The sequence below is a fragment of the Vicugna pacos genome, chromosome 29 (genome assembly GCF_048564905.1).
Source record: "Vicugna pacos chromosome 29, VicPac4, whole genome shotgun sequence".
NCBI classification, from domain to species: domain Eukaryota; kingdom Metazoa; phylum Chordata; class Mammalia; order Artiodactyla; family Camelidae; genus Vicugna; species Vicugna pacos.
Window position 1 is genome coordinate 8,848,263 of NC_133015.1, and position 13,605 is coordinate 8,861,867.

General features: G+C 40.1%; 1 long non-coding RNA gene across 1 annotated transcript; it reads right to left on the reverse strand.

The window, feature by feature from the left end:
• Positions 1–11,628: 11,628 nt before the first annotated feature.
• LOC140690151 (uncharacterized) lies at positions 11,629–12,070 on the reverse strand. Its single transcript, XR_012065337.1, has 2 exons — positions 11,974–12,070; positions 11,629–11,835 (listed from the first exon to the last, which is right to left on the reverse strand). It is a non-coding gene; the product is annotated as an uncharacterized lncRNA (long non-coding RNA).
• Positions 12,071–13,605: the final 1,535 nt, after the last annotated feature.

Here is a 13,605-nt window from a genome sequence, read left to right on the forward strand (position 1 = left end):
ACGTGAGCTGGGTGCAGAGGGATGAGAATGTATCTGCCTCCCCCTTCCTCACTCTTGTTTTCCCCTGGGCCAAGTTTTCACACGGGGAATGAATTCCCTCCTGCTTCTGAAGTGTCGTCTGGCTTTCAGGGCAGCTTCAGACCCCTTCCTGCTCTGCCCTGGGAGTATTCTGCGGAACTTCTGCGTTCTGGCCTCCCATGGCTTCTGCTAGGCCGTCTCTTAGGAAAGACCACTTTTAAACCACCTGAGCCTACCAGTTCCACTGGATCCCTTGCCTCTGGCTGGCTGGCAGGGCTGCGAGAGATCACTCCCAAGACGCAGCGGCAGCCCTGACGCCGCGGTGCGCTTTCTTTTCTCTGCGTGCATCAGGACCAGGTCCCTTGAATGCAAGGGCTACACATGTCTTTCATGTGGTTCTTCTGAAGCCCCAACTCCAGCTCCCCTCACCAGGTTTGGGGTTAAGAGTCAGTGCCCCCTACTGCACACTTTTAGGGTTTAGGATTAAACATTAGATTTCCTCTAAAGGAATCTGCCTTGACAGGTGTGAGGTGATATCTCATCATGATTTTGATTTGCTTTTTCCTGACGATTAGTCATGATGAAAAGACCCCCTTTTTGGGGTACCTGTTGGCCATTTGTATGTCTTCCTTGGAAAAAAGAAAAAGTTTATTCAGGTCCTTTGTTCAGGTTTGAAGTTGGATGTTTTGTCTGCTCTTGAGTTGTATCAATTTTTGTTTACATAGTTTGGAGATTAACCCCTTACCAGATGTGTATGGTTTGTAAATGCTTTCTCCCAGCACATCCATAGATTGCCTTTTTGTTCTGTTGCTTCTGTCCTTTGCTGCTCAGAGCTTTTTAATTGGATGCAGTCCCATTAGCTTGTTTTTACATTTGTTGCCTGAGCTTTTGGTGTCAGATCCAAAAAATCATTGCCAAGGACAATGTCAGTGCCCTACATCTTTTCTAGGAGTTCTGTTGTTTCAAGTCTTGTATTTAATGGCCATCATCAAAAAGATAACGAGTGTTGGTGAAGATGAGAGAAAGGGAACACTTGCACATTGTTGGTAAGAATGTGAACTGGTACAACCATTATGAAAACCAATATGGAGTCTCCATAAAAAAACAAAAACATAAACAAAAATAGAATTACTATATGATACCGCAATCCCGCTGCTGAGTGTATGCCCCAAACGTAAGAGAGGGAAGCTATCTGGGGCCATAATAACATTCTGCATCTTGATCTGGGTGTGTCTATCCAAGTATACGTATATGGGCAAAATTCAATGAACTTAAGATGTTTGCATATAATTTGTATCTTGATCATTTTTAAATGAATTTAATTTTGCTGCCAGGTGACTCTAAGAATGCTACAGTGACCCGAGGCTTGCTTGGATGCTTTCTGATGCCGACATTCTCCTAGCCAGGGCCCTGAGACCCTTTCAGAGACACTCTTCAGATGCACTGGAAATTACTTTACAGATGACTTTGGTTATTTCACACTACCCCAACAGCAGCAAGAAGCTGTTTTCTCTTTGTAGAAGGACAGACTTATCCTCGCCCTGAGTCCCTCAGCCCACGTAGTAAAAAGATAAAGAGAAATTAGAGGCGGAAATCCATTTGATTTTTTTTTCTTACTATCTCTGAGGAATTGATCGCTCATGCTTGCGGTCTATGAGGGTGTGCTCTGTCCCTTGGCCTGCGACTGTGCTTGAGGGAGAGCCCATACTTAGTAGAGCTTGCTCGGCAAAGCTTTGTCCTCTGTAGAAAGCTGCCCATGTGAAGGGATAGCCTCTCTGCTGAGTGAGACTGATGAGAAAGCTTCTTTCTCAAGGGGAGCAATCTTTGCACCTAAGACCAGATTCCTGTTTTAGGTTCTGCTCAGGTACACAATGACTCTGCATAGATTGCATCTTGCTAAACTCAGCTGCAATGATCTACAATTTGTCGACCATCACGTGCAGGTGTATCTGCTAAGCAGCTTTGGCGCATGGTGTTTTAATATTTTTTTGACCCTCCCTGGACTCCTATATGATGAAGGCTTAGAAAAGGATAGAGGTGGAAGCCCCCTTCTCTCTGGGGTTCCCTGTATACAAGGAAAAACAAACAGCCAAATGAAAAAGAATCACATTACTAATGGCTTCGTGCTACCTAACAAGGCAGTTTTTAAATTATTGTGAATTGCTGATGCTGTTTCTGTAATTGAGCGCTTGCTAAGTGATATGCAAATTTGGGTATTCTTAACAAAGATAATTGCCACGTTTCTATGAGTTGAGTTTTGTTATTATCCCTATTTTGCAGAAGAGAAAAGTCAAACTTAGAGCAATTAAGAAACTTGTTCCAACATCATTTGGCCAGTAAGGACTCCAGCACGTGCTTTCAGCTCTGGTGATGGTTTAAAATCCAGCACTTCTGGCAGATCTTAGCTATTTGAAATCTGAGACTCTTTAAATCTATTTAACTTTGGTTTCCTAGTATGCAAAATCTTCTACCCAGGTAATTGCAAGGCTTAAATGAGACAATATAGGTAAAGTGCCAAGCACTGATCTGAAACTGACACATAGTAGGTGTTCAAGTGGTCACAGTTACCTTCTTAGTTTTCCTCCTGTTTGGTTTTGAATGTCAGTACATATTTATACTTTATGACTTTGAATACATGTCTAGTTCTTGATTTCAAAACACTGGTTCCATTATGAGACACATGTTAATTGAGAGCCATATGGATACACCAGCAGTGGGTTTGTCGCTGGCTATATAACGAAGCTCACAATCCGTTGTGAATGATCAACTGCTCTCCCCAAATGCAGTAAAATGTGATCCGTTTTATAAAAGAGGTACCTATGGGACACATGCTGTTTCAATAGCCTGGGATGTAAGTCCATTTGAGCCTTTAATTATTCCAAGGAGAGTAGGTTTTCATTACCTTCTTGTATATTTAAAATTTTAATTTCATTTTAGTTACAGTTTTTTGACTTGTTTCAGTTTGAAGACTGTGTTCCTTGGTAGTGAAAATATAAGTGAAATAGGTGTTGATTGTTTACTTTTTCTCTGTTATTTTGGGGGTCGGGAAGATCTGATACCAGCAGCTCCTTTACTGGTCACATAGCCTCTGAAAATTGCCTAATGTCTCTGATCTTCAATTTCCTCTGTGTAAGATGGGACTGATAATAATGTCTTTGCAGTTTTTTTTTTCACTGTCAAGATTACACTTTTTTTTTAGCTGAGTATTGGCGCTGTAAGAGATTTTCCTTCAATATTATTTCCCTCTCCTGTTTACAGCTATCCAGTGTTTTATCCCTTCCTTGTATGTTTTCTTGCCACAATGTAGCTAAAATACATTTTTCATTTTTTCTTTACAGTTTTTCTTAAGCCTGAGCTTTAACTTTCTTGACCTGTTCTTTAGGGTTTGTAATATACTTTTATTTTGCTTTTATCCTTGGTGATATGACCATTCTATATAGTCTTAAAATAAAAGATTGTAAAACAACTCTCTGGGTAGGTGTATTGGCTTATTTATTTATCCCCTCTCATATTTCCTTTGTGATTCATTTTAGAATTTACTATTCTTTTGGAATAGGGGGCTTCTTTTGACTCACTTGCCATAGTTTATAGGTCTTATTCTTCTAAGCTTTTATAGGCCCAGAACAAAAGTATGAGATATGTCCGAACATGCCTATTTTCATTCTTAATTATTTAGAAACTAACATGACCTGTCACTTTCCTCCAAAGTTTTTTTTTAATCACATCTACATAATCCTTCAGTTCTTTCTTATAATTTAGAATTAAATTCAAGGAAGTAAATCTCTTTTCATGTTTGTTTCCTCTGCTCTTTACTGAATAAAATCTATCAGTGAGAAAGAATAATTCTTTATCAGGCACCTTTCACAAAATCTAGATTTTCAAGGGCCATTCATATGGTTGAAGTTCAACAATACTACTAGGTCTTGCCCCTGAAATACTTTTAAAAATAGCTTCTGGGAAGGATCATATGAATTTTTCATCTGACAGGCCTTTAACCAAATTAATTCTATTGGGAAGTGAGCTTTCTAGGACACTGAGAGGCTGGCGGCTGAGACATTTTTCAGTGACAGCAGGGCAGGGAGGAACTCTGCTTTCTCTCCTGATAGGATATGATTTCTCTAAGGCTGAACTTGGCTCAAGCACAGGCGAATACTTTCTTCTAAAGGCATAAACTATTAGTTTAAATTCTTCCTGAATGGAGATAAAAGCTTTGAATATAAAAGGGCTGAGGCACAATGAAACTAAAGCTTCTCGAATCTAGTAGGTCTCTTTCCTGTGTAGATACCAATATTTCAGTAGCATCTTGACTTGAAGAACTCTGAGTGACAAATGTAGGTAACTGACATGCACAGCATCTGCTCCCGTGAAGTGTGCATCCTCCTCTTCTGTTATGATTGAATAAAAGAGAAACTCTTCCATTGCTGGTGTGTGTGTGCGTGTGTGTGTTTACAGACACATGTGCATGGCCATGTAGCTCTCTGGCTACCAATAAGCAGTTCACCTAAAATGATGCAGTTGGTAACAGAAGTAAAATTGGGAAGATCTCCCTACCCTCTGTCCTCATGGTTAACTACTGAAAGGTGTTGAGGAAGCCAAAAGAAGGAACAGTGAGCTTTGGATGCTAGAGTGGAGAGCAGGTAGTCTATGGGATGAAATCATTAGGTTGTCGAGGGAAGCTTTTGTTGGGAAGTTAGATCTGCAGAATGTGTCCCCTGCTCCTTATTTCTAACCAGTTCTGTCCAATGAATGGAGCACTGAACTGAAGGCCAGATAGCTCAAAACATAGTCCTTATATTCTCCTAACCATGCCAGTCAAGGGAGTTGAAAATCAAAGTGAGGGGTAGTCAAATGTAGCCAAAATACCTAAAATAGATAACCCTACCTTAAGGCCTGGATGGTGATCTAAAGTATGATGGCTGTCTCAAGGACCCCATTCATGTCAGCAGCCCAGTGCAAGATGGTTTCAGGGAAACTGTATCCCACATTGTTGATTAAAGCCCAGCCACCAAGTCACACTGACAAGGACAGGCTTATTCGTATCTTTGGTGATTATGGTGGTTTTGCTGAACTAAAAATTTCAGATTATGGTATATTTTGACCCACATAAAGACTTGAACTTTTGTCCTAAAATTTTCTATAGCTCTAAGTATACGGAATTCCTGCATTTGTCTTCATAAGGAAAGCCCTAAAGTCCACCAATCGCTGCGTTGGTATTGGGAGATAGGGGAATCCAATTTGCATATGGCACGGCAGCTGAGCTTTGCCACAATCTAATTGTATGTTTGCCATTCATGAATTTTTCTTGTGAGCCAACATCTTGAACATGACACAAACATACAGAAAATGTTTTTTGTAAATTGCCAGTGTTTAGCTTTTCAAAAATGCAATGCTAGACATAATTTAAAAATAATTCTTGATATTAATTTAGCTACAAATCTGGAGATTCTATATTGGCCTTTGGAAATCTGAATGGGGAATAGATGAGAAATATTTGTCTATATTTATCTTTAATGCCTTTAAGAAATTAGAGTTTAATATTGAAGATTCTTATATTAAAAGTTAATAATGATTCTAGTGCCCATGAAAGTAATTAAAGAATTTTAGGCAAATTCTCCTGAGGCTTTCTTTGTCTGAAGCTCAGATTCTATCTGAAATATAAGATGTTCTATTCTTGGATGTATCGCACTTAGGTTTCACATGAAGAGAACTTTTCTTTATGTAGCTGGTGTGAGAAAAGGGTGACCACATGTCCACGTTTGCCTGGGATAGTCTTAGTTTATGTCTGTTATCCTAGGATCATTGCGCACAAAGCCCTCTTTCCCTTGGGAGTTCGAGATTGGCAGACACTAACTACTATGTATAGAATAAACAACAAGTTTCTTCTGCATAGCTGTGACTTGTCTTTTCATTTTCTTAACAGTGTCTTTTACAGAGTAGACATTTTCAGTTTTAATGAAGTCCAACTGCTTAATTTTTCTTTCGTGGATCATGTTTCTGGTGTTGAATCTAAAAAGTCATCCCCAAACCAAGGTCACCTATTTTTTTTTTCCTATGTTATCTTCTAGGAGTTTTATAGTTTTTTTTTTCATTTTATATTTAGGAGTATGGTGTATTTTGAGTTAATTTCTGTGACAGGTCTGAGGTCTGTGTCTGCATTTATTTATTTATTTCTGCATGTGCCTGTCCGTTTATTCCAGAATCACTTGTTAAGAAGACTTTCCATCGGATTGCTTTTGCTTCTGTGTCAAAGATCATTTGACTATATTTGTGTCTGTTTCTGAGCTCTCTATTCTGTTCCATTGATCTGTTTATTCTTTCACCAAAACCACACTGTCTTGATTATATAGCTTTGTAGTCAGTCTTGAATCACAAAGTGTCCGTACTCTGTTCTTCTCTTTCAATATTACATTGGCTATTTTGGTTGTTTACCTTTTCAATATGAATGTTAGAGTCAGTTTATCAATATCCAAAAAGTAACCTGCTGGGATTTCGATTGGGATTACATTGCATTTACAGATCAAGTTGACAGGAACTGACATCTTGGTAATATTGAGCTTTCCTATTCATGCACATGGACTAAATCTCCATTTATTTAGATCTTGATTTCTTTTATCAGTTTTGCAATTTTCCTCATATAGATCCCGTATGTATTTTGTCAGATTTATACCTAAGTATTTCATTTTTTGCTGTTAATGTAAATAGTGTTGTGTTTTTAATACCAAATTCCAATTTTTAAATACTGATGTATAAGAAAACAATTCCTTTAGGTAAGGCTTCCAGTGCAATTTTGAACAGGACAATTGAAAGTGGACGTCCTTTCCTTTCTCCTGATCTTATCAGGAAATCACCTAGTTTCTTAGATTTTCATCTGTCTTAAGTGAAATACTGGAGCCATTCAGCTTCATGAGGCCATGCTATCTTATCATCTAAACAAACATATAAAAATCTTGGCAATTGCTGAGCTATGCTTTTTAGTTATGCTATATTTCTTTTTTCTTTTTTTTTCTGAAGTATAGTCAGTTTACAATGTTGTGTTAATTTCTGGTGTACAGCACAGTAATCCAGTTTTATGTATATATTCATTTTCATATTCTTTTTCCTTATAGACTATTACAAGGTATTGAATGTAGTTCCTTGTGCCATACAGTAGGACCTTATTGTTTATCTATTTTATATACAGTAGTTAGTATCTGCAAATTCTGAACTTTTGTAAGATTTTTATAACTCTTGATGGAGAAAAAAGTCTGTAGTCAAAACAGTTTCAGAAGCACTGGGTAACAGAAAAGTAAAGGGAATGTGTTCTCTAGTGTCCACTTTGGGAAGTGTTGCCATTCCATGAGCTACAAGTGCTGTTGATGATTTTTATCATCATAAAGAAAGATATATTAATAGTCCATTGTGTACAGAGTTCTGGAACCAATGTAGCTTCTTCGCCTCCTTCTCCCAGAAAAGTACCCCCCCCCCGCCCCCGCAGACACCAGGAAGAGTCTGGCTGCAGTGAGCGGTGGGAGTAGCGCGCTGCACCGAAGTTGGCACCAGGCAGCACAGAAGAAGAGACGCCTGTTACTGGATGCAAATACACACCTGTGTCTGCAAGGCTGGATGACGGTGTGCATACACCCTTATGCAGCAAAAATTTGAAAGAGAAACAATTACTGAAATCCCGACTACTCCAGGTTTTTCTGTTTCCTTTCATAAACAGAGTTATCAGGCAGCGACATGGCTGCTGTTTTCTGAAGCTTTGAAGTACCTTTGAAATATGACCTTCAACTGTTCTCAGTTCACCCAGAGGAAAGCATTTTCTGACCTACACATTTTAGATGCAACACACCGGCTTTGCTGCAGCATGGCTGAGGATGACAGCTATTTGATGGGAGACGTGAGATGTCGTCTGAGTCAGCTCAGGCTGCTATGACAGATCATTATAGTCTGGTGGCTTAAACAACAAACATTTATTTCCTCACGTTTCTGGAGGTTGGGAGTCCAAGATCAAGGTGTGTCTGGTAAGAGTCCTCTGGCTGCTTTGCAGGCTGTCTTCTCCTTGTATTCTCACATGGCGGAGAGCAGAGAGAGAGAGGGGGGAGAAAGAGAGCCTGAGAGAGCACTCTGTGTGTGTGTGTGTGTGTGTGTGTGTGTGTGAGATTCAGTTATACATGTACATACATATATATATTTTTCTTTTCAGATTCTTTTCCATTACATGTTATTACAAGAAATTGAATATAGTTTCCAGTGCTCTACAATAGGTCCTTGTTGTTTATCTATTTTATATACATTTATATAATGTGAGTCTGCCAACCCCTAATTTGTAAGACACTAATGCCATCACCAAGATGGTTTCACCCCGTGATCTAATTACCTCCCAAGGCCTCACATCTTTATACTACCTCATCATGTATTAGGATTTCAGTGTATGAACTTTGAGGCCACACTAGCATGCGGTCCGTAATAATGTCTTATAGAGACAGGGCTAGAGAGAGTTATTACGAACCAGCTTGGGCAGTTAAGTCACTGAGAAAGCCTTTCATTTTGGCTACATCTGGTCTTTATTTTTCTTTTTCCTGGATGCCTGAAAAATCTGTATCTTCAAGTTACACCTGTTCCAACCTAGAGAACAAGCTGAGTTTTTTTTCTGATGTAAGATAACAGTGATAAAATGTATTCACTAACATTTATTTAATATTTACTATAGACAAGACGCTGTACTAACTGTGATCTGGTTCAGTCTTGGACCCAGTATATATTCCCTTAGAACACTGTGCCAAACATTTTAATAAGCCAGTTTAACTTAGAAAATTACATTAGATTTTGTATGTATGAACTGCTACATTATAGATCAGAGGTCCATAAACCACCTGTTAATGTTTTTGCCTTTTTCTTTTTTCCTAAAGAGTCTGTGAGCTAAGAACGGTTTATATTTTTAAATGATCACATTTTAAATAGTTATGTAAGTCCTCGCGTAATAGCCCTGCTTGTGCCTTTTGGCCTGCAAACTCTAAAATATTTACTGTATGGCCCTTTAAGAAGTTTGCTGACCTCTGCTATAGATTGTTGAAAAGGTGATGTGTGACTTGCCACATCCAGCAAGTACCTAGTCACTCTCCTGAGTACCATGTAGCTCCCTACTCTGCCGCTCACCCGAATACTACAAGGTTAAAAATTAGTGATGTGCAGAAGTGGAATGTAAACTAATTTGGAACAAGATGTAGGTGTTCCTTTTTTTTTCTTTTGATGATGGATTTTATTGTTTATTTTAAATTGCTCTAGATAGAAACACGCTCGCAAAAATCCCATGTCCTATTTGTATTCCTTTGCATCTCTTTTTCCTCCTTTCCTTCTTTTTTCTATTTTCTTTCTTCTTTCCTTTTCTTCTAAGGAGTGGAATGTTGTAGCAGAAACAGTATGGGTTTCAGAATTAGGGTCCTCATTCACAACTGCATTAGTCTTTGCTGTTGGAAGTGCTGTGCTAACCGGAGTCATGAGCTTTCCCCAGGAACTGTTCGAAATACAGACTCCCAGACCTTGCCTTCCACCTACTGCATAGGCTCTGCATTTTAACAAGACACCCAGCTGACTCATTAGCTTCATAATATTTAAGAAGAATTTGTATTACATAAATTTCTGTTCCAGTATTCATTATGAGGGTTAAATGTGATCATAAATACAGCATACGTAGCTCTGGGATAAAACATAACCTATGTGCTCTGTGTTGAACTCTGTTGGAAAAGGCGGTCTCAGGGGCAGAGTCTTTTGACCCCACTCTTGGCCGCGGAAGAATGGGCCATGGGCTTGGATACATCCTTCTAACAGCCCAAGAGCAGTCTGCGCTGGGTTTTCCACCTCGTGGGAAACTATCTCTCCCTGCTTCAGACTCAGCGTGTACATCTTTGCTCTGCTCAGTATGGGTGTCGTGTGGCACCTGGCCAACCCCAATGCTGTTTCTGTCCCCTGCAGGGAGGGGGTGGGGTCCTTCTGTGGCAGCTCACAGTTGCCCTGTGCCGGCTGCTGAGGGACCTGCTGGACCTGGGAGACTGATGCCCACGACAGAAGATGATCTTGCTCTGTCTCTTCTCTGCGAAGAACAAAGCCTCGCTCCATCCAGTGCTTGACCACGTGCTGTGTTTACCTCGGCCACTCTGATACCGGGATGCTGTGCGCAGAAGTGTTCGGACTTCTACTCAAGGTGATAGGCAACAAATACTATTTCTATGTTGAAGTTCTAGCCTCCAATACCTTAGAATGTGACCTTCTTTGAAAATAACGTCATTGCAGATATAATTAGTTAAGAGAAGATCTTACTAGAGGAGCATGGGCCCCAGTCCAAAATGATTGGTGTCCGTATAAAAGGGAGAAATACTTGGGCATACACACACACACACACACACACACACAGAATGCCATGTGAACATAAAGTAGAGATCAAGGTGATACGTTTGTAAGCCAAGAAATGCCAAAGATTGCCAGCAAACCGCTGGAAGCTACAAGAGAGACCTGGAACAGGTTCTATGTCACCTCAGAAGGAATCAGCCCTGCTAACACCTTGATCTTGAACTTCCCAGCCTCCCAAACTGTGAAACAATACATTTCTGTTGATTAAGCCACCCAGTTTGTGGTGCTTTGTTCCAGAAGCCTTAGCCAACTAGCCACTTCTGCTCAACGGGAATGTTTCTTTTTTACTGGACCAGAGAATAACTTCTCTTCTAGAGAATATTTCTGGTCCCTCTTCTTTCCATACCTAAGCTTTATTTAAAAGCCTTTGTGGATCTTGGAGCACAACGGAGAAGGTGGCATTGATCAAGTATATTGTGCTTTTTTATAAAACCACTATGAGGTCTGATGCAACGAAAGTCCTTAGGTAAAGGATTTCGGTTCTGATTGTGACATTTCCTCACAGTTGGTATTAGATTAGAATTTCAATTACATATTTTTAATGTTAATGTTACATGATATTACAGAATAACAATTACTATTTTAATAATTTATATTATTGGCTTTTAAGCCCTGCTCCAGCAGCAAAACGAATGCTGGGCAGGGTCGAACTAAGCTTCCTATGTTCTATTGACTCCTCCTGACACCATGGCTTCTGTATCATTGAGACCTGACGTTAATAGCCTTTCAGCTCCATCAAACTGGAAACCTCACCTTCTTAAAATGCAGTTGCCATGGGAACGGCGGAGTTCTGGGATTTTTGTTTTCAGAAGGTATCGAAAGACTCTGCCAATATAAGAGCACGCAGCGTGACATATTAACATGTACAATTCTGTGCCGTTTTTAAATTGAGGAGGGGATGAGGAGAAATGGCACCTAAATGTTTTCACTAAGCCTGCCAGGGAACTCTTGTTTAATCCTTGTGCCATGTCTGATTCATTATTGATACACACCCTTTGTTCCAAAAAGTGATTTAGACAGCTTGAGTCCTTGAAGTTGTTACCAGACAATCGGACGAATATATACAACATGTTGCCACCACTTCTAATCGCATCCTTTGAAAAGGGATCTTTTTGTTGAACCTGAGGAGAAACGGGTTTCTCTTTGTCGGGGCCACAGCTGTACTGCTTCTTTACTTTTACTCAAAGTGCCATATCCTATGGCAAAGCCCATTTTTAAAAATCTCTTTGTCATCTTTTAATTAAGTCTTTCATATGGCTACTTCTTTTTCCCTGATAAAAGAGGATGGAAACCTCCCTCCTGTTTCGCTTAGATATCTCTCCACTGTTAATGTATTTAAGCGCCGAGGAGCCAGGCCACAAGGGGGTTCATCATGATTTGGAGGTGAAATCCCACGGAACTGAATTTCTCGCTCAGCTTCAGACTGACCTGGAATTAGTAAAACAAAAGCGATAATACATCATAAAAAGAACAACTTTTTTTTTGAACTGATATTAGTAATGAAAAAACCTGCCCCAGTTCTTCAATCAAAATAAGTCTGTTTTCATGATTCTTTCATTTATTGACCTCAAGATGTGTTCCCAAAAGATGTCATCAGAAAGTTATCAGTGGTGGACACCCTATGAATGACTTTCCTCAGAGCCCTTCTGGAGGGCAGGTTGTGATAAAGAACCCACAGTGTAGTGGAACCAAACAAGCCAGGTTTAAGTCATGGCTCTGCCTTTTGCTCTGAGGTTTCCATGGCAACTGCATTTTAATGTGGGACAGAATGCTTAATTCCGTCAACTCCAAATGATACAAAAACCGGGGCGTGAGGAGGGGCGTCACATGAAAAATGAACTAAACGTAACAACTAAAGTTAAGTTATTTAATCTCTCTGTTTACCTCTGGTCCCCACAACTAAGAACCATACCTCGTACATCGTCTGTCCTCTAATAAGTCACTGCTAATGGTGGATTCACTTGAAGACTCAATTTATTCCTCTATCAAAAGGTGATAATAAAGCAATTCCAGACAAATTTTTTTCCATAGAATTTTGCAAAGGTTAGTAATAATGTATAATGAGATGGCCCAGTGTATTGTTAATATTCAAGAAATGTCACCATCTCTTTCCCAACCAGACAATAGGTTCCTTGAGGGTGGCCACCATTAATTACGTGTGCTTATATCTCCAGGCCCTGGAGCAGTGCATGGCTCATAGTGGGCACTTAGTATTTGTTGAATGAATACATAAAGAAGTACAAGTGAGGACACCCAACTCTGAGTGTCTCCAGTGTCTGCTCCCTAAACACAGTAGCTGATCCAGGTATGGGCACATAACCCCCATTTGGGCTGAGCGCCTTTTCACAATTTTCCATTATAGCCAGTGAGAAAGAAATCTCTCTTCATATTTTGATATAAGCTTGGTGCTGCTGACAGCCATGGTTTCAGATTCCAGCAGGCAGTCAGGACCTTAGAAGACGGACTAAGAGACAGAGAGGAGTAGTAAGAAAAGAATGCAATAATGAGAGAAAATAAAGGGTCCCTGTACCCTGTACACAAGGCTGACCCTACCCCTGCCCTTTCTGTAGGTGGTTTATGTGATAAGTTGGGTGTAGGATAACAGTACAACTTCAGATGATTTGGAAGAAGATGCTTCGCTGGAAAAATGTGCATGTAGTTGACAAGAGGAAGCACGTGACCCCTTGTTCTCTCACCATCGCATGGGAATGTGTGTAGAGGCTATGTGCATAGAGGTACTGGACACTGACGATCTCTGCTCCAGGAGAGGGATGCTGACCTGCAACACGGAAATAGTCTTGTCTAGAGAAAAAATACCACATGCTCAGGTATCTGGCACTCAGAGCCCAGGTGCCAGCTTTCTAAGATCTGAGAAGGCTAGCTGCTAGCATTCAGCAACTTTGCAGGAAATTTGGATTTCGGCTGTAGCACAAGGAATCCCACTCAGTGAAAAGCTGAATTTGAGCACCACCCCTTCTGTTTACAGCCAGACAACTTCAGTTTTTGGAGTCATAAATCGGATGCTCCTGCTGATCTCTTCACAATGACCTGAGAATTTCACCAATTTTCGCGTTAGTTAAAGGTGGATGTCTTTCTTTTACAAGTGAAGGAGTTTTGACTACTATGGGCTTACTTTATGTCAAGGATGGTGCTAGATGGTGAATGCAAAGCAAGTCACGTGTTTGAGACCACGCTGTC